The sequence below is a fragment of the Aulonocara sp. 'chitande type north' Nkhata Bay genome, linkage group LG9 (assembly GCF_057382095.1).
Source record: "Aulonocara sp. 'chitande type north' Nkhata Bay isolate Kocher_YH1m ecotype deep benthic linkage group LG9, A_spYH_male_GT1.1, whole genome shotgun sequence".
NCBI lineage: Eukaryota > Metazoa > Chordata > Actinopteri > Cichliformes > Cichlidae > Aulonocara > Aulonocara sp. 'chitande type north' Nkhata Bay.
The window spans coordinates 28,715,642-28,736,916 of NC_141352.1; the positions used below are offsets into that span (position 1 = coordinate 28,715,642).

Sequence of the window (21,275 nt, forward strand, 5' to 3'; positions counted from 1 at the left end):
TCCAGTCTTTGGAAAAATTCAGCATTTTTCTGTAAAGCTTCAAAACCTTGCACACAAATGGCAATAGCTCAATTAAAATGACTAACGGCTCCACCCCGAGATTTGACCTGTTATACAAGGAATCACCATAGCTGATAAGGAGCTCATCATCAGCCAGCAAGCTGATGACACCACACTCTTCTTGAAGAATGCAAATCAAATCCGTCCAGCCCATGGTGATCGATGCAGCAATTCTGTTCTGTACAGGAGAGACGTCACGGAGGAGATCGTCTGCAGTGATCAGGACACAGGACACAATGTGACGTAAAAAAACGTGCAAACTTGCACTAAAAAAATCTGTGAAACAGCGAGGTGGAAGATGAACCGCGTTATAGCGAGGGACCACTGTAATTTTGAAGGTCAGTCACAACATACCCTTCGTAAATACTTATGTACAGAAACCCTTACCGGCAATCATTCGTTTTTTGTGTGGCTTTTTTTCACGGTTTGTTAACATGCTGTGTAGGTGTGTACTTGACTAGCTGATATCAACATAACGTGGGAAACATCTGGTTTGACTATTCTTCACCTGTAGTTTGAATGCTGAACATTTGCCTGTTTAAATCATAAGACCAGTCACTATACAGAGATGTGCTTCTGAATGTGGACGATGTGTCTTCTGCTGTAGTGATCCAGTTCTTCTTGTGTTGAGTGATGTAAACAACTGATCGATCTAAACTCTTTAAACGTCAAAATTGATCATTAGATTTTTTTATGACACAACAGTGGCGAGTGTTCCCACTTTCTGCTCTTTGTAACTTAACGTGATCTTTCCGTTTTCGAGCTTTGGACATGATTTTGGAGTATATCTTCGCAGTAGCGATTGACCACAAGGTAAAGCTACCGGAAATGTACAACCCCACATCCGGTCTCAAACCAGGAAGTTAGCATTTTCTCGTGCACAGGGTCAATTGGTGGCTCAGCTGGTTAATAAAGAGGGAGTACGACTTACTTACAATGAATTCCTTACACCATATAATTTCCCATCAGTGTTTGGGAATTCTCAATGGTGCTTGGTGCCATACCCTCAGGTACTTTAATGTTATATAAAAACACTGACAGTTCAATATCTACCTCAGTCACTCTCTCTGATCCAGCTGAGTCAGCAGTGGGAAAAATCTGCTTTTCACAGGAACTTGGTAACAGCAATAAGAGAATACGTAGTTTATTCCAAGAAGATATCGTGTCTCTCCCATATATATAATATCTTACTGGAACCAACATGTTCCAGATATCACCTGGAAGACAGTCTGGATGATCCCATAAATATCTAATTGTAAACAAGGTGAAGGAAATCTCATGTAAAATTCTTCATAAATGTTACCCAGCCAGTCACTATATGGTAACATTTAAAAGAGACATAAATACTAATTGAACTTTCTGTGGGGATCATCCAGAAACTGTAGCACATCTTTTTTGGTACTGTTCCTCTACACAGAGATTCTGGAAGAATTTAACAGTTTTGTTATTGTCCATATTTTAAGGGAGTTTTCTTAATGATGGGGAAATGTTTTTATTCTGTTTCTTTAAGTTCACCAGGAAGAATGATAAATGTTTTTTATAATACATTTCTTAATACGTTTAGCTAAATGTTCTATCCATAAATGTAAGTTTATTAATAAAACACCACATTTCTGCTTTTTTATAAGGATATGGAATAGTACATACAATCAATATCAGACTCAACCAACAAAAAGGAGCAATATTTATATATGTTGATTTTTGCCCGTACTCATATAATAATTTTTTTTACCCCTGGTTTTGTATGTTCATGTTCTGTTCTTTCTTAAACTTCATCTGTTTGTATGTTGTATACTTATTGTGTGTTCAATAAAGTTCAATTTTTAAAAAGTACGTTCTAAATGAAGCTTCAGACGTCACTAATCACGTGACTCTGGCCAAACGAATCAAGCCTCGACACGTGCTTCTGAAGCAGCGTGTTGATCTTTTTCACACACGCACCGGAGCGTCAGCTTCAAGCGGACCATCGCTACCTCTCACATCTAAAGGTAAGTGTCAAGGTAACTTTGAACTGAGTTCAGTCAATCTCGAGTTTTTCGAAGTTTTCTGAATGAAGTTTTCTGTTGCTCTCTGTGAGAGGAGACCGTTAAAGACGAGGCTCTCCAGAGTGTAGCAAAACAGGAAACCACAGCTGTGTGTGTGTAAGTGTGCAAACGAATAGATTAGAAGTGGAATTGAGCCACGAGTAAAGAAAGGTCAAGTTTCGTGAGTTGTTTTTCTCAACACTGATCACGCGCTCAACACTCTACACATACTTGCATCACACGCGCGCTCTCGAGCATCAGTATTGTACAATTCTGGGCGTCACGTGAGTTGCAGGCGTTACCATATAACGGAAATCTCCATTGTTCTGTAGCTGAAGGCTTTTCAGTGAGTTTTTTGGACATCCTGATAATAATGAATTACAGTCGTTCAGCCTGGAAGTAATAAATGCATGAACTAGTTTTTCAGCGTCACTCTGAGACAGGATATTTCTAATTTTAGAGATGTTGCGCAAATGGAAGAAAGCAGTCTTGCATATTTGTTTAATATGTGCGTTGAAGGACATGTCCTGGTCAAAAATGACTCCAAGGTTCCTCACAGTGTTACTGGAGGCCAAGGTAATGCCATCCAGAGTAAGAATCTGGTTAGATACCATATTTCTAAGCTTTTCAGGGCCGAGTACAATAACCTCAGTTTTATCTGAATTAAGAAGCAGAAAGTTAGCGGCCATCCAGGTCTTTATGTCTTTAAGACATTCCTGCAGTTAATCGACCTCTGTTGGGGGTAGCGTTCAGATAGCTGCTCTGCTCTATGTTGGTACAGGGCATTGAAGATGATAACAGTGGGTGGATTATATTCTTAAACTTAGTTACAGCGCTTTCAGAAAGACATCTACTTTGATAAAGTCTACTCTCCACCGCTGTCTAATCAATTATTGTAAATGTAAATGTTATCAGGAAATGATCAGACAGGAGAGGGTTTTCAGGAAACACTGTTAAATGTTCAGTTTCTATGCCATATGTTTAAACAAGATCTAGAGTGTGATTAAAGTGGTGGGTGGCTTCTTTTACATTTTGAGAGAAGCCAATTGAGTCTAATAACAGATTAAATGCCATGCTGAGGCTGTAATTTTTAGCATCTACATGGATGTTAAAATCACCCACAATAATTATTTTTATCTGAGCTCAGAACTAAATTAGATGTAAAGTCTGAGAAATCAGACAAACTCTGTGTAAGGCCCAGGTGGACGATAGATGATAACAAGTAAGACTGGTTTTACAGCTGGGGTGGACAATGTTAAGCATCAGGCTTTCAAATGAATTGAAAGTCTGTCTTGGTCTTTCATTAATTAATAGGCTAGTGTGAAAAATTACTGCCACACCGCCCCCTCGGCCTGTGCTTCGAGATTTCTGGTAGTTAGAATGACTCGGGGGTGTTGATTCATTTAAACTAACATAATCATCCTGCTGCAACCAGGTTTCTGTAAGGCAGAGTAAATCAATTTGTTGATCAATTATTAAGTCATGTACTAACAGGGACTCTGAGGAGAGAGATCTAATATTTAATAATCCACATTTCACTGTTTTACTCTTTGGTTCAGAGGTGGATACTGTATTGTTCTTTCTTTGTGATTGTTTATGTTTAAGTTGTTTGTTGCTGGTTTTTAGTTTGTTTTTTGTCTTTTTGGAAGCTGACACAGTCTCTATGGAGATAGGTTTGGGGGGGTAGCAGGAGGAGAGAAGCTGCAGAGAGGCGTGTAAGACTGCAACTCTGCTTCCTGGTCCCAACTCTGGATAGTCATATTTTGGGGGGTTTAATAAATGTGTCCATATTTCTAGAAATGAGAGCTGCTCCATCCAAAGTGGGATGGATGCCGTCTCTCCTAACAAGATCAGGTTTCCTCCAGAAGGTTTGCCAATTATCTATGAAGCCCACATCGTTTCTGGGACACCACTCAGACAGCCAGCAATTTAAGGAGAACATGCGGCTAAACATGTCACTCCTGGTCTGATTGGGGAGGGGACCAGAGAAAACTACAGAGTCCGACATTGTTTTGGCAAAGTTGCACACCAATTCAATATTGATTTTAGTGACCTCCGATTGGCGTAACCGGGTGTCATTACTGCCGACGTGAATTATGATCTTACTGAATTTATGTTTACCCTTAGCCAGCAGTTTTAAATTTCCTTCAATGTCGCCTGCTCTGGCCCCTGGAAGACAATTGACTATGGTTGCCGATGTCTCTAGCTTCACATGTCTGAGAACAGAATCACCAATTACCAGAGTTCGACCCCCGGCGGGTGTGTCGCCGAGTGGGGAAAAACGGTTAGACACATGAACGGGTTGGTGGTGTACCTGGAGCTTCTGTTTAGGACTATGCTTCCTCCTCACCGTCACCCAGCCGCCCTCTTTCCCCAGCTGCTTGGGGTCTGCCGGGGAACAGCTAGCGGGGCCTACGCTATCTTCGGCTGCACCAGCTACAGGGGCCTGGCTAGCTATGGGTGAATGAAGGGTGCGAAGCCTCCTGAGTCTCCAATTCAGTAATCCTGGCCTCAAGAGCTGCAAATATGCTACATTTGTTACAGATATCATTACTGCTAAAGGAGGCCGAGGAGTAACTAAACATCTGACACAATGAGCAAGAAAGTGCAGGAGGGACAGGTGAAGTAGCCATGGTGCTAACGAGTCGGCTACGAGCTAAGCTAAGCTAGCGAAACAGTACAGAGAAAGTGAGTGAATACTTTGGCTATGAATTAGGTAGTGAGTACACAGAAAGTGTGCTTCGCATGAAGCACGTGAAGATTATACTATGAAAAAGAATGTATTTAAAAGTTGTTAATTAAATTGCTAAGCAAATAAGCTACTCAGAAACACCACTGTGTTTGAGCAGGAACAGGAAGTGATACTCTACCGCAGAGCGAGCGAACACCAAGTGACAGCGCCACCAAGAGTCTTATCGTTGCAAATCAGTGTGTCGGCCCACTGGGCATTTGATTCTAATAACAGGCCTCAGTCTCTCCTGCTACTGGTCTGCCATACTGCTAAATTTGGTATCCGTGCTCAAACCTTTTGTGTCTGTTTGCCCACTTGGGGAAGCAAAATTCTTTTGTTTTTTGTGGTCAGATGAACATATGAGACACTTTGACTCTTCAGTGCAGTGTGGAGCCTAACAAAGATCTGTTTTGTGTCCCAGCTGATCAGCAGGAGGAGAAGAGTCTGACGGAGCAGCAGAGGAACATTTTCAGCTACTTGGACTCAGCTCAGCCACTACAGAGGAAACAATGAGCTCAACACAGAAGGTGACAGACAGAGCAGGGCGATATGACCAAAAATATTTATCACGATATACATTTGAAAATTTGCGATAACAATATAGCTGACGATAAAATTGACACTAGACAAAATACTTTACAACTCCACGACTTTATCAGTGCAAAAAACCCCATCAATGTATTTTCACTTAAACAAGCAGCTGTTTTTTATGTGCATTAAAGTTATATAAAAATTTAACAGTGCAAATACAAATGCCTTGGAGCAAATGTCAGCCAATTTCCTCTGGAAAATCCTTTTGGTTAAACTCTCAGCAAGCAATTTGCATTTGCACTGTTAAATTTTTATATAACTTTAATGCACATAAAAAAACAGCTGCTTGTTTAAGTGAAAATATATTGATGGGTGTTTTGCACTAATAAAGTTGTGGAGTTGTAAAGTATTTTGTCTCGCGTCAATTACATCGTCAGTTATATTGTTATCACAAATTTTCAAATGTATATCGTGATAAATATTTTTGGTCATATCGCCCTGCTCTACTTTCATGTTGTTACTGTTTAGGCTTAAATAGGTTTGATGTTTGGTGCCTTTTTCTTAATGTAAAAAAAAACAGTATTGTTCAATCATTTTGTCAGCAGCTAATAAGACAAACATAGGATTTATTATCACTGAATGGTTATGTATAAATCTAGAAAAAGTAAGTGTGTGTGTGTGTGTGTGTGTGTGTGTGTGTACACAATCAGGAGGGATGGGCATGATTTTAGTGTTTGAACAGTCATGAATTATTTTTAACAGCAGGTTGGATGTAATGTGTTAGAACTACCAGCAGGTGGGGATAAGAGACCTTTAAGGTGTTTGGTGCCACACTCCACCTTCAGGTTTAAAACTAGTGTTAATGGAGGGAGTTTGAAGGTTGAGTTTGTTCCACGACTGCATTTCACTCACTGCCTCTGTTTGTATCTCTGTCACTGCAGGACCAACATGGAGCGAGAAGTCAGCGCTCTCAGGAGGCCGACAAACCTCACAGAAGAAAGAGAGAGAAAACACACACCTGTGACGAGTGTGGGAAGGATTTTACTTTGAAGGCTAATCTAAAACAGCATCAGGTCATCCACACTGGAGAGAGACCGTTCAGCTGTGACTTGTGTGGAAAGTCTTTTTCCTGGAAGGAATCCCTAAAACAACACCATCTCATCCACAGTGGAGTTAAAGGGTACAGCTGTGATCAGTGTGGCAGAGCTTTTAATTGCAGTAGCAACTTACAGAATCATCTAGTTACCCACTCTGGAATTAAGGCATACAGCTGTGACGAGTGTGGGAAGGAGTTTACTGAGAAGGCTGAACTAAAACGTCATCAGGTCATTCACACTGGAGAGAGACCGTTCAGCTGTGATCAGTGTGGCAGAGCTTTCAATTGCAGTAGCAGCTTACAGAGTCATCTAGTCACCCACTCTGGAATTAAGGCATACAGCTGTGACATCTGTGGAAAAACTTTCAGCCAGGGAGGGCACCGAAATACACACCAACAGATCCACACCAGAAAGAGACTCTACAAGTGCAGTTACTGTGAGGTATGTATTTATATTGTTATCTTGTCATTTTAGCCTGACTGTTTGGAACAACTCTGCTCATTAAACTGTGTTAGCATGTTAGCAATTCTACTGCATGGAAAAGCAGCTCTGAGTGATTATTCAGATTTTCATGTCAGTTATGATTTTAGTATTACTGTAGTATTATGGTGGTAGTATTGTAGTTATTGCAGCCCAGTAAACTGAGTGTGTTAACTGAAACAGTCAAATGTAATTGGACGTCTGCAGAGATGCTCTTTATTTCAGGCGACGTTCAGGATAAAAATGTTGAAGGACTGACTTACACTGTCTTTGTGTCTTTGTTTAGAAGCAGAGCCACACAGATGGATCCAGTTCTCAACCCTGTCATCACCGTGGTGGTGGGAAAGACTTTCGTTGTGACCTCTGTGGAAAAACTTTCAGCCATGAAAGGAGCTTAAAAAGACATCAACGTAGACACACTGGAGACAAACTGAAATACTGCAAAGAATGTGGGAGAAGCTTCACCACACCACATCACTTAAAACAACATGAACTGATTCACAGTGGGGTTAAAAAGCACCTCTGTGATCAGTGTGGGTCATCCTTCACCTCTGCAGGTCAACTTAAAAAGCACAAACGAGTCCACACTGGAGAGAAACCATACAAGTGCAGACACTGTGACAAAAGCTTCTCACAATCAGGTCATCGTAACAAGCATGAACGTACACACATGGAAGGAAACTACAGCTGTGACCAGTGTGACAAGAGCTTCAGGAATCTCAGTTCATACTCCGAACACAAACGATCCCACGTTACTAATAAACTGTTTCACTGTTACCAATGTGCCCAAACATTTACCTCATTGTCTGCTCTGTGCAAACATCAGCGTGATCACTCAGGGCTGAAATCACTCCCATAACTGGATCACAGTGAATCTGAAGAGACAGAAAGATCCTCTGGTTTCAGTGTCAGACTCAAAAAGCTTGAGATCAGGCTCCACAGAGTTCAGATAGAATCATTTAAACTTGTGTTGAACTGAACTGGTTGCTGGGCTGAACTTCTACATAATACAGATTTACATGGGATCTTATTTTCTGTTGTTTTACTGAGTCAGTTTTGTCCTTTTTTCTCTGTCCTGGTTTTGCTCGTCTGTAAATAATTGAAACTCAGTCAAATAGTTCATTGTTCTCCAGCAAAACGTTTTGGAAACTCATGTTTAACCTTTAAACTCTGACATGTTTTAGCACACAAAGCTTCATCGGGGAGTTCACTCATGATTGGACCATGAGAATAAAGGTTTTTAGTTCTTTCAAAGAGAGTCTTGGAGGTGTTTGATGTTTCTGTTTTTCTACATAAAGCAAGAAAAATAGTTTCTTGCTTTGTGTAGTGTGGAAGTTTTTAATGTTTCTTTCATCTGTGATGTTCTTGAATGTGTTGACATGAAGATGGTACAAATAAACTGTCCTTTTAGCTTCAGCTCCTAATTTATTCATTATTTATGGATGTAGCACAGCAGCAGTGTCTTGATTAACACATGGAGGGCTCGGGGTCTGATGGTAAATAATGTTTTGTGTCCTTGTAGGCAAGGCAAGGCAAGGCAAGTTTATTTGTATAGCACAATTCAACAACAAGGTGATTCAAAGTGCTTTACAGAGACATTAGAAACAAGAACAAATAAAAAGCATGATTTAAAATTGATTAAAACAAGCAAATAAACTAACTAATTAACAAACAAACAAACAAACAAACAACAGTATATAAAATCAAAACAGATAAAATCAGAACAGTAGATAAAATCAGTAGTTAAATGTAAGTTTTGAAATTTAAGCTTAAAGTGTGGATTTGGTGCTTTATTCAAATGCAGCTGAGAACAGGTGAGTCTTCAACCTGGATTTAAATAAACTGAGTGTTTCAGCTGATCTGAGGCTTTCTGGGAGTTTGTTCCAGATATAAGGAGCATAAAAGCTGAATGCAGCTTCTCCGTGTCTGGTTCTGATTCTGGGAACTGATAAAAGACCGGATCCAGATGACCTGAGGGATCTGGATGGTTCATACTGGGTCAGGAGGTCATTGATGTATTTTGGTCCTAAACCATTCAGAGCTTTATAGGCCAGCATCAGAACTTTAAAGTCTATCCTCTGACGGACAGGCAGCCAGTGTAAGGACCTCAGAGCTGGACTGATGTGGTCCACTTTTTTGGTCTTAGTGAGGACTCGAGCAGCAGAGTTCTGAATGAGCTGTAGTTGTCTGACTGATTTTTTAGGTAGACCTGTAAAGATGCTGTTACAGTAATCAAGCCTACTAAAGATGAATGCATGGACTAGTTTTTCCAGGTCCTGTTGAGACATCAGATCTTTTATCCTTGATATATTCTTGAGGTGATAGTAAGCTGACTTTGTTATTGTCTTAATGTGTTTTTCTAAGTTTAGGTCTGCATCCATCACTACACCCAAATTTCTCGCCTGGTTTGTGGTTTTTAGATGTATAGATTGAAGTTCTCTGGTGACCTGTAATCGTTTTTCTTTGGCGCCAAAGACTATTACTTCAGTTTTGTTTTTGTTTAGCTGGAGAAAATTGTGGCACAACCAGTCATTGATTTCCTCAATGCATTTACCAAGAGCCTGTACAGGGCCTCGGTCTCCTGGTGACATTGTGATATATATTTGTGTGTCATCTGCATAGCTGTGATAGTTTATTTTGTTGTTGTTTATAATCTGTGCCAGTGGGAGCATGTAAATGTTAAACAGAAGGGGTCCCAAGATGGAACCTTGGGGAACTCCACATGTGATACTTGTCTGCTCAGATGTGAAGTTACCTATTGATACAAAGTATTTCCTGTTTTCTACGTATGTTTTGAACCAGTTTAGTACAGTTCCTGAAAGACCTGTCCAGTTCTCCAGTCGTTTGAGTAATATGTTGTGGTCAACTGTATCAAATGCTGCACTGAGATCCAGTAAAACTAAGACTGACATTTTTCCACTGTCTGTATTCAGACATATGTCATTGAACACTTTGGTCAGAGCGGTTTCAGTGCTGTGGTTCTGTCTAAAACCTGACTGGAAGGCATCGTAGCAATTATTCTGTTTTAAGAAGTAACTGAGCTGTTGAGAAACTGCTTTTTCAATGATCTTACTTAAAAACGGGAGATTTGAGATCGGCCTGTAGTTGTTCATTTGTGTCTTGTCAAGATTGTCCTTTTTCAGTATAGGTTTGATTACAGCAGTTTTTAGTGATTCTGGAAACACACCTGATAATAAAGAAAAGTTGACGATCTGTAACAGGTCTGACTCTAAAGTCTTTGAGACCTTTTTGAAAAAACTTGTTGGCAGGACATCTAAACAGCAGGAGGAGGAGTTCAGTTGACCTAAGATGTCCTCCAGGTCTTTGCTGTTAATAGGTTGAAACTGTTTCATGGTGTTTAAACAGTTTTTTGGTGGACACAGTACATATCCTGGATCTGCTGTTGATGTACCAATTGCTTGTCTAATTTTTTGGATTTTTTCAGTGAAGAATTTGGCAAAGTCATTGCAGGCCATGGTCGAATGAAGTTCAGCTGCCACTGACACAGGAGGGTTTGTTAGCCTGTCAGCTGTAGAAAATAAGACCCGAGCATTATGGCTGTTTTTAGTGATGATGTCAGAGAAGTAGGACCTCCTTGCATTCCTCAGTTGTAAATTATAATTGTGAAGTTTCTCTTTATAAATGTCATAATGAACCTGGAGGTTTGTTTTTCTCCATCTGCGCTCAGCTTTCCTACACTCTCTTTTTTCATTTTTCACCAGTGTGGAGTTTCTCCATGGAGACTTTTTCCTTCCAGAGATAACCTTCACCTTAATGGGAGCAATAGTGTCCATTACATTTAACATGTTAGCATTGAAGCTATTGACGAGCTCATTGACTGACCCTCTGGACAGGTCAGGTGTTAATGGGAAGACCTGGTTAAAAATTGCACTACTGTGTTCAGTTATACACCGTTTTGTGATCACTGTTGTTGATATATTTGTGTGGGCTGAGATTTTACTTTCAAAGAAAACACAGTAATGATCAGACAGGCCCACATCAGACACAGTAACCTTTGAAATGCTCAGGCCTTTGGAGATCAGTAGGTCAAGAGTGTGTCCTCTATTATGTGTGGCCTCTGTTACATGCTGAGTCAGCCCAAAGTTGCCCAGAGTGTTACTCAGGTCTTTAGTCCCTTTGTCCTGAGGGTTGTCCACATGAATGTTAAAATCCCCAGCAATAATTACACAGTCAAAATCAACACAGATCACAGACAGCAGTTCACTGAGGTCATTAAAAAAGTCTGTGCAGTATTTGGGAGGCCTGTAAACATTAAGAAACACAACTTTGGATGGGGCCTTCAGCTGTAAAGCCACATATTCAAAAGACTGAAAACTTCCAGGAGATAGCTGCTTACATTGAAATGATTCATTAAATAAGACAGCAACCCCTCCTCCTCTCCTGCTCGCCCTGACCTCACTGATAAAACTGTAGTTAGGAGGGGTCGTCTCGATGAGAACAGCTCCACTGTTACTTTGGTCCAACCAAGTTTCAGTTAAAAACATAAAATCAAGGCTGTGCTCAGTGATTAAATCATTAATTAAAAATGTTTTCCCAGCTAGAGATCTAATGTTTAATAAAGCCAACTTAAGTGTTTTAGAGGTATTGTCCCCTCGTGTTTGGGAGCAGTCTGTGGCACACAAGGTATGTTTACTATGTTTAAAGATCTTTTAGAGTGCAGCTCTCTGTGTTTTGACCAGGCCACATGTCTCCTGTCACCTAAAAGTACAGAAATTTTAAAACCTTCTAGTAAACAGGGTCCCAGCTTCTCCTGGGAAAAGTCATCACTGCCATAATCCTCACAGCCCGGACCCTTCACACATCACATATCAGACTGCGGAGACAGGGCATGAAGAGGAACTAAGGGGGGCGAGGCTGGGCAATGTGACTGGGCAATGTACACATCATACAGCTCAGCTGTTCCACAGATGTCAGGTTTACACAGTGGGATGGTTTGTAAGAACGCAGCTCTCCTGTGGATAAATCCTTACTCTTAGCCTCAGGACCTCACACAGTCCCAGCAGGTTTGGTCAGAAGATTTATCCCTTATACCAAAACGTCACTGAGTCTCCTGGTTGAACTGGCTGCGTGCATCTCTGAATGTAAATTGGTGCACTATTAATAGATCACTCTTGAATGGTATCGTCACCCTAATTTGCCCACTTAGTAAATCTCACTCATTACCAAGAAATTGAAATAAATCTTGTTTCCCTGCTGGATAGTGATCCACTGTAACTCTGCTCCTCCTTCCTGTTTAGGATTTCTGTGGCTGAAGTAAAATTCCCTCCATCCATCACTTATCCCAGCTAACCCAAAGTAAAAGAAAGTTTTGCTCATCTTAACAAAGCATTACAATAATGGGCATTACCAATGCAAACTGAATAATACAGAAGATGAAAGAAGAGACTTTGATCAGTTAATAAAGCTCATGATCTTGATTCATTGTGGCTGCTACACAGATACTTCTGGGTCACTTCTCTCAGTTAGGAACCTTCCTCACCAAACTGACTGTTGGACCACACCCCTGGTTTCATGAGAAATTGTTTCAGCCACAATTTCTCTTCCTGTATTTCAGAGTAAAGACTGAAGTGACAAATGGAAACATGTTTAAAAAACGCAATGTGAGAGAGACGTTGAGGTCCTTAGAAGTTACCCTGGGTTTTTCTGTCACCCTGCTAGATGTTACACACCTTGTCATTGGACTGATTTCTAAATTAAATGCGACGTAATATTTGCTCTTGGTTTGTTTCTCCTGTACAGAACCTTGCAGTACAACAGAAACCTAAAAACATTATTTGTAGTTGTTATTCTTAGTTGTTCTGCTGCCTAAATACCACAGGGTGTAATTATGAAGTTATTGAGCTGCACATACTTTACGACCTGCTTAAGTTCGAGGTCACAGCGTCTGTAGAGCAGCTGGAACATAATGAAGTCTACAAGGTTAAAGTTTTATCTTCACTTGTTGTTCTCTCTGCTGCTTGGTTTGATGGATCTGAGAGCTTTTGTTTTTATTACTGTTATTATAATTATCATTAATATTTTACTCTTTAAAAGCTTTAAAATAGTGTTTGTGTTTTGAAAAGTTGATTTAAGAATTGAACAGAAACATCTGTCATAAAAATCGCCCAAAGGCACAGAGACAAACTCAAAGGATGCAACCTGTAACTTTCTCTTCCTTCATGTCAGCACCATCATCGATTATTTATAGTAAATGCATATAGCAACAGTAACACTTTAGTTTGGATTTCATAATTTCTGTAATTGGAAAATATTATTTTCTGTAAAGACAGAAGTGACCGCATAGTTACAACATTAAAGTGAAATATTTAATAGTCTAATAACAGATTATGTGTTGAAGCTGTCGTTTCAGGAGGAGAGAAGCTGCAGAGAGGCGTGTAAGACTGCAACTCTGCTTCCTGGTCCCAGCTCTGGATAGTCATATTTTAGGGGGTTTAATAAATGTGTCCATATTTCTAGAAAGGAGAGCTGCTCCATCCAAAGTGGGATGGATGCCGTCTCTCCTAACAAGACCAGGTTTCCTCCAGAAGATTTGCCAATCATCTATGAAGCCCACATCGTTTCTTGGACACCACTCAGACAGCCAGCAACTTAAGGAGAACATGTGGCTAAACATGTCACTCCTGGGCTGTATCCCAGTTCAGGGTCTGCAGCCTTAAAGGCCGCGTTTTAAGGCCGATTACGTCACAGCATCGCGACGAAGGCTGTTCCAATTCGAAGGCTGCTCGAAATGCGGCCCTCAAATGTGTCCTTCATTTCCCTGAATTTTAAAGATGTGTCGGTGTAGACTTCGTGGCCCAACATATCCCAGATTGCATAGCGCGGCGGTGGATGTGGATAATTTTGCCGAAAAAAACGGTGGAAGCGGAGCGGCCAAAGAGTAAACGTTTAAAAGTAAGTACTGTTATGATGTCTCAATAGGACCTGGAAAAACTAGTCCATGCATTCATTTTTAGTAGGCTTGATTACTGTAACAGCATCTTTACAGGTCTACCTAAAAAATCAGTCAGACAACTGCAGCTCATTCAGAACTCTGCTGCTCGAGTCCTCACTAAGACCAAAAAAGTGGACCACATCAGTCCAGCTCTGAGGTCTTTACTCTGGCTGCCTGTCCGTCAGAGGATAGACTTTGAAGTTCTGATGCTGGTCTATAAAGCTCTGAATGGTTTAGGACCAAAATACTAGTGATGGTGATATAAAGCCTCGTGATGAACTGAAGCTTTCATCCAACTGGTCGACTCATGGTTCGAAGCATTGTGATGATTCATTTGCTCTACTTCGCCATCAAGTGGACGATTCAAGTGAAACAAGCTCTGTGATTATAATGATGTGACGTGTAAACCGCTAAACTGAATAAATAAATTGTTTTCATGATTATTTATCCCGAATATTGTCTCAGTATGTCTGATACAAAAGAGAAAGTGGAACCTATCAGGACAGAGTTTTGGTATGATTGTGTAACTGTTAGAGCTGGGTATCGTCACTGATTTCTAGAATCGATTCGATCCAATCTGGGTAAATTTTTCCTCAGACAGTCAGAAATGTTATAATTCAGATCACGGATCAGTACATTTCCATAATTTTATATCTATAAAAAGAAAGATGAGATTTGCGAGACTTTATCAAAGGTGTAAGCATCACAGCAGATGCCTTTGTATCAAAGTAGCTGAGGCTAAAACAGAAAAACGATTTTATAAAAATATTCTGCAGTAGATCAAAAACGAAAGAAAACCATTAATCAACATATGAACATTACCTGATGCTGCTGAAGTGAAGCAGAGAAAAGTTACAGAGGTTTAGAGACACGGCTAAGCGTTTTGCATTTTGCATAATTTTAAAAAGTTTAAATTTGTTCAGTAGCCTACTGAACAGCAGAAATTAGGTTTTCTTTTTGGAAGTAAGTAAAAGGGAAAAAAACAGCGACCGACAGCGCTGTAAACAACGGTAGACTTGTGCATAACAAGCAAGCGAATAATGCAGAAAACAGATTTTTAGACGGGAAACTGTTCTTGGAGTACAGAGAGAGATCACGAGCTGTGCATGAAGTGTGATTTTATCGTGGTGGAAGCAAAATAGCAAAAGTCAGAGGGAATTCATGGCTATGTTTATGTGAAGCGTAGTTTGGATCTTCTTTTGCTGCTGGTTCAGTCAATATTGTTTGGAGAGGTAAAACCTACAGCTTCAGAATCAGCGCAAAAAGGGCGTAAAACACAAGGCCCGCCGACAGATCAGAACCAGCGAGCTGTCGGATTTCGGCCCTAACCGTGTCCGTGCTGTCGGGTGAGAAAGGCCACATCTCACTGATTCTGATGTGTCGGCGGGTCCGCGCTTTGTGTTTACGTCTTTGTGCATAATAGCCTACGTGTATCTGCTGTCATTTACTGTTTTAGCTGTTTGGTGGTTGTTGAAATTTAGTGAGGTTTAACCTGAGATTCTGGCGTTTGGGGCAAAATAAATTTATATTAAAAATCGATTCAGGATTTTAATGAATCAATATCACGTTATCCAAGCTAGAATCGATTTTAATCGATAATCAAAACCCACCCCTAGTAACTGTGTAATCATGCTTATGTACATCTGGATAATGACACAAACTGTGTGGCGCTCCACTTTTTAATAAACTAAAAGACATTATAGGATCTGTAGTGTTGTTTATTTATATTATGGTACTTATCAGTTGTGATATTTATTACTGTGTGCATACTTTATTAGAAGAGAAAAAAAAATCTCTTCCTTGCTGGTTCCATCGAAGAAGAAATGCTCAAGTAACTGTGTAGCACGTAGGTAATCCAATTCCACAACACAGCGTGATGAGGGAATCAGCTGTGTTTTGCTGCCCATTTTATTTCGAATCTGGCGCGAACCGGCGAGCCAGTTCCTGAATCAGTCACGTGGTACGGACTGCCCACGAGGCCTCGAACGTCACTGCATACGTAATCAAAGCGAGCCTCGATACGCGCTTCACAAAAATTCCCCCGAGATTACTCGACACGCTTCGAAACTTCGACACATCACTACCTCTCACATCTAAAGGTAAGTGTCAAGGTAACTTTGAACTGTTCAGTCAATCTTGAGTTTATCGAAGTTTTCTGAAGGACGCTTTCTGTTGCTCTCTGTGAGAGAAGACCGTTAAAGGCGAGGCTCTCCAGAGTGTAGCAAAACAGGAAACCACAGCTGGGTGTGTGTAATGCTGGTCTTATGCTGGGCTTACACTGTGCGAATTTTGGCCCATTTTGAGCCGATTTTTGAGTCGTGCGACCGTTTTGGCGATCTGCCCGATTTTGGCCTTCGTCGTGCATCGCGTAGTATACGTGGGCTAATGCTGGGCAGACACTGCGATTTTTTTCAGTCGCGCGATTCAGCTCCTACTCAAACTGTACGTTGACTCGCAGGGGTTAGAAGTTCATAGGTCACGGTGCAGGGTCTCACACTATACGGCCCGATGCTCTGATGCGACCTGAGTGCTCACACTGTGCGTCCATAAAATGAAGGTTATAACGGAAATTTTGTCGCTCGCTCTCCCTCTCTGTCTTTCACTCACACAGACACACCACCACCATCAACTTTGCTAAATTGCTAATGAAAAACATTGATCAGGCAGCTGTGATTGAGCAGCAGTGTAGATCCAACTATTTTCACGGTTGTTGTGGTCGTGATAATTTTGTGAGGCCACATCGAAAAGGCTCGAATGAGCTTTCCAAAGTTCTACAAGTTGTGCTCCCATCGCTTGTGTCCAGATCACACATGTGCTGTGCCGTCTTTTTCGCTGACATTTGTGTTTGCGCGTGCGCAGTGTGACAAACTGCAGTGACACCCTGGTCAGTTCTTCTTTCATTGACTGAAGGGTACCAACAATTTTGTCCACGTCTACGGCGCTACTCCCTCGGACCGAGAAACCCCTCTCTCTCGGGTCTGGGTGACGGTATTGCTCTTGAGCTCATGTAGAGCACACTGTCCTTGCTAGAGACAGATGAAGGCGGATTCCTCTTCACTCAAGTCTTCCTCCGACAGCTGGCTTCACCAATTCACTGTTGCTGGCTGCAAAGGGTTACTACTCACTTGCAGGAGTGGCCGCAACCACTGGCAATAAGCTGCTCTTTATAGAGGACTCATGCTCGGGGAGACGTTTTCTGGTCCACCCTCTCTCCCAGAAGAGCCCCAGGAACGCTTGTGTCATCTTTGCATACCTCCACAATTACATATTGTTTAGTCTTTAAAAAAAAAATTGAGGTTTTCCGTGTACCACCAGAGAGAGACTAAGTACTACTAGTGGTATGTGTACCACAGTTTGAGAACCACTGTTCTAAACCATGCTGTGAAACTCCTGGGGACCACCCCTTAAGGGTGAGATTAAAAGTATATGTATGACTGAGGGGCTGCCCCTCAGATCTGCTCTGGGAGAAACATAAGAATGTAGAAGAGGTGAAGGGAGTGTGTTTTTAAAAAAAATAAACAAGCAAATACGTTCGATAAAGTGCTTTCGGTTCGGTATGCATATGTATCGAACAATACAAAATCTTTTATTTGTTTTATCAACTTTTCTTCCAACGATGCTGTCTGTGTTGAGCGCTCAGTAGATCTGTGTTCGACTACCCCGCCTAGGCTGCACTGTCGAGTGCAGATCCACTGAGCGCAGCGCAAGCTAGCAAGACAGAAGCCAAGCTCGTTGCAATATGGCAACTGCCTCAACGCTACCCGAAATTGAACCTCCCCCACCTTCATTCAGATCTGGCGTTTGAAACTATCGTGATGTTCATGTGAAGCATGACCCTGATGGTAAGCGCGTCATGGACAAAAGTAAAACAGTATGTCCGATGTGCCACGCAATGCTCAATTGGTGGGAACTAGTGCGTTATCGCAGTTAGCTCGTTAACATGTTGATGCCGTCCAGCCCCACGCACACGATCCATGGTAACTCGTTAAGGGAGATTTGCAGCGTTATGGCGTTAACGTCATTTTAACGAGTTTAACGCTGACAGCACTAGTGGGAACACAATGAATATGACTACACATTTATGCCGACATCATCCTAGTGCAAAGACAAGTGGAAGCAGACAAAAACAACAAGCACACATGCCACAAACGTTACCAGAGTCATTTAGGCAGCCGTTAGCACATGATTCTCCTTATGGGGACCTGATATGTTTAATATGCTGCTGAGAGTATAGCCCAGAAGAAGCGTATAGAATAGCTTTTATTTTGGAAAGAGCCATTTCTCTGTAATAAACTCTCTTTTCCAAAGATGAGTGATTCCTCAATCAGATTTATTTATTTATTTATTTTTGTTGTTTCATCAACATTAAATTTAAAAACTGTACTTTTGAGTTAAAATATATATTTATAATGTTAATAAATGACTAATTAAAAAGGCATGAACTTTTTATTTTTGTATCGAAAAAATATCGAACCGTGACACCAAAGTATCGAACAGAACTGAACTGTGAATTTTGTGTATCGTTGCACCCCTAGTTGGAGGTAAAAGTGCTATAATGAAAAACATTTCAAGAAAATGTAAAATAAATGTATTCCAGGATAAAACACAGCTGTCTTTGTCTTAACGCTGCAAATCGGTGTGTCGGCCCACTGGGCATTTGATTCTAATAACAGGCCTCAGTCTCTCCTGCTACTGGTCTGCATACTGCTAAATTTGGTATCCGTGCTCAAACCTTTTGTGTCTGTTTGCACACCTCGGGAAGCAAAAATTTGTTGAACATATGAGACACTTTGACTCTTCAGTGCAGTGTGGAGCCTAACAAAGATCTGTTTTGTGTCCCAGCTGATCAGCAGGAGGAGAAGAGTCTGACGGAGCAGCAGAGGAACATTTTCAGCTACTTGGACTCAGCTCAGCCACTACAGAGGAAACAATGAGCTCAACACAGAAGGTGACAGACAGAGCAGGGCGATATGACCAAAAATATTTATCACGATATACATTTGAAAATTTGTGATAACAATATAGCTGACGATAAAATTGACACTAGACAAAATACTTTACAACTCCACGACTTTATCAGTGCAAAAAAACCCCATCAATGTATTTTCACTTAAACAAGCAGCTGTTTTTTATGTGCATTAAAGTTATATAAAAATTTAACAGTGCAAATACAAATGCCTTGGAGCAAATGTCAGCCAATTTCCTCTGGAAAATCCTTTTGGTTAAACTCTCAGCAAGCAATTTGCATTTGCACTGTTAAATTTTTATATAACTTTAATGCACATAAAAAAAACAGCTGCTTGTTTAAGTGAAAATATATTGATGGGTGTTTTGCACTAATAAAGTTGTGGAGTTGTAAAGTATTTTGTCTCGCGTCAATTACATCGTCAGTTATATTGTTATCACAAATTTTCAAATGTATATCGTGATAAATATTTTTGGTCATATCGCCCTGCTCTACTTTCATGTTGTTACTGTTTAGGCTTAAATAGGTTTGATGTTTGGTGCCTTTTTCTTAATGTAAAAAAAACCCAGTATTGTTCAATCATTTTGTCAGCAGCTAATAAGACAAACATAGGATTTATTATCACTGAATGGTTATGTATAAATCTAGAAAAAGTAAGTAAGTGTGTGTGTGTGTGTGTGTGTGTGTACAATCAGGAGGGATGGGCATGATTTTAGTGTTTGAACAGTCATGAATTATTTTTAACAGCAGGTTGGATGTAATGTGTTAGAACTACCAGCAGGTGGGGATAAGAGACCTTTAAGGTGTTTGGTGCCACACTCCACCTTCAGGTTTAAAACTAGTGTTAATGGAGGGAGTTTGAAGGTTGAGTTTGTTCCACGACTGCATTTCACTCACTGCCTCTGTTTGTATCTCTGTCACTGCAGGACCAACATGGAGCCAGAAGTCAGCGCTCTCAGGAGGCCGACAAACCTCACAGAAGAAAGGGAGAGAAAAAACACACCTGTGACGAGTGTGGGAAGGATTTTACTTTGAAGGCTAATCTAAAACAGCATCAGGTCATCCACACTGGAGAGAGACCGTTCAGCTGTGACTTGTGTGGAAAGTCTTTTTCCTGGAAGGAATCCCTAAAACAACACCATCTCATCCACAGTGGAGTTAAAGCGTACAGCTGTGATCAGTGTGGCAGAGCTTTTACTCACAGCAGGAGCTTACAGAATCATCTAGTTACCCACTCTGGAATTAAGGCATACAGCTGTGATCAGTGTGGCAGAGCTTTTACTCACAGCAGGAGCTTACAGAATCATCTACTTACCCACTCTGCAATTAAGGCATACAGCTGTGACGATTGTGGGAAGGAGTTTACTGAGAAGGCTGAACTAAAACGTCATCAGGTCATTCACACTGGAGAGAGACCGTTCAGCTGTGACTTGTGTGGAAAGTCTTTTTCCAGGAAGGATTCCCTAAAACAACACCAACTTATCCACAGTGGAGTTAAAGCGTACAGCTGTGATCAGTGTGGCAGAGCTTTTACTCAAAGTGGCCACTTACAGAGCCATCTAGTTACCCACTCTGGAATTAAGGCGTACAGCTGTGACATCTGTGGAAAAACTTTCAGCCAGAGAGGGAAACGAAATATACACCTACGCATTCACACCAGACATGATGTGTACTGCTGTGAACAGTGTGGCAAAGAGTTTACAACAGACGCAAAGTTACAACAACACATGTTTACCCACACTGAGGGACGACCTTATAAATGTGACCTGTGTGAGAAGACTTTTAAAGCTCCACGTTACCTGAGACAACACCAACAGATCCACACCAGAAAGAGACTCTACAAGTGCAGTTACTGTGAGGTATGTATTTATATTGTTATCTTGTCATTTTAGCCTGACTGTTTGGAACAACTCTGCTCATTAAACTGTGTTAGCATGTTAGCAATTCTACTGCATGGAAAAGCAGCTCTGAGTGATTATTCAGATTTTCATGTCAGTTATGATTTTAGTATTACTGTAGTATTATGGTGGTAGTATTGTAGTTATTGCAGCCCAGTAAACTGAGTGTGTTAACTGAAACAGTCAAATGTAATTGGACGTCTGCAGAGATGCTCTTTATTTCAGGCGACGTTCAGGATAAAAGTGTTGAAGGACTGACTTACACTGTCTTTGTGTCTTTGTTTAGAAGCAGAGCCACACAGATGGATCCAGTTCTCAACCCTGTCATCACTGTGGTGGTGGGAAAGACTTTCGTTGTGACCTCTGTGGAAAAACTTTCAGTCAGCAAAAGACCCTAAAAACACATCAACGTAGACACACTGGAGACAAACTGAAATACTGCAAAGAATGTGGGAGAAGCTTCACCACATCACATCACTTAAAACAACATGAACTGATTCACAGTGGAGTTAAAAAGCACCTCTGTGATCAGTGTG

At 40.9% G+C, this 21,275-nt stretch overlaps 1 pseudogene across 1 annotated transcript; it reads left to right on the forward strand.

Annotated features, from left to right (window-relative positions):
- The first annotated feature begins 4,818 nt into the window (after nt 1-4,818).
- On the forward strand, nt 4,819-20,699 carry LOC147322298 (uncharacterized; annotated as a pseudogene). Its single transcript, XR_015131085.1, has 3 exons — nt 4,819-5,342; nt 18,718-18,823; nt 19,768-20,699. The product of XR_015131085.1 is annotated as an uncharacterized LOC147322298 (transcript).
- The last annotated feature ends 576 nt before the right edge of the window (nt 20,700-21,275 follow it).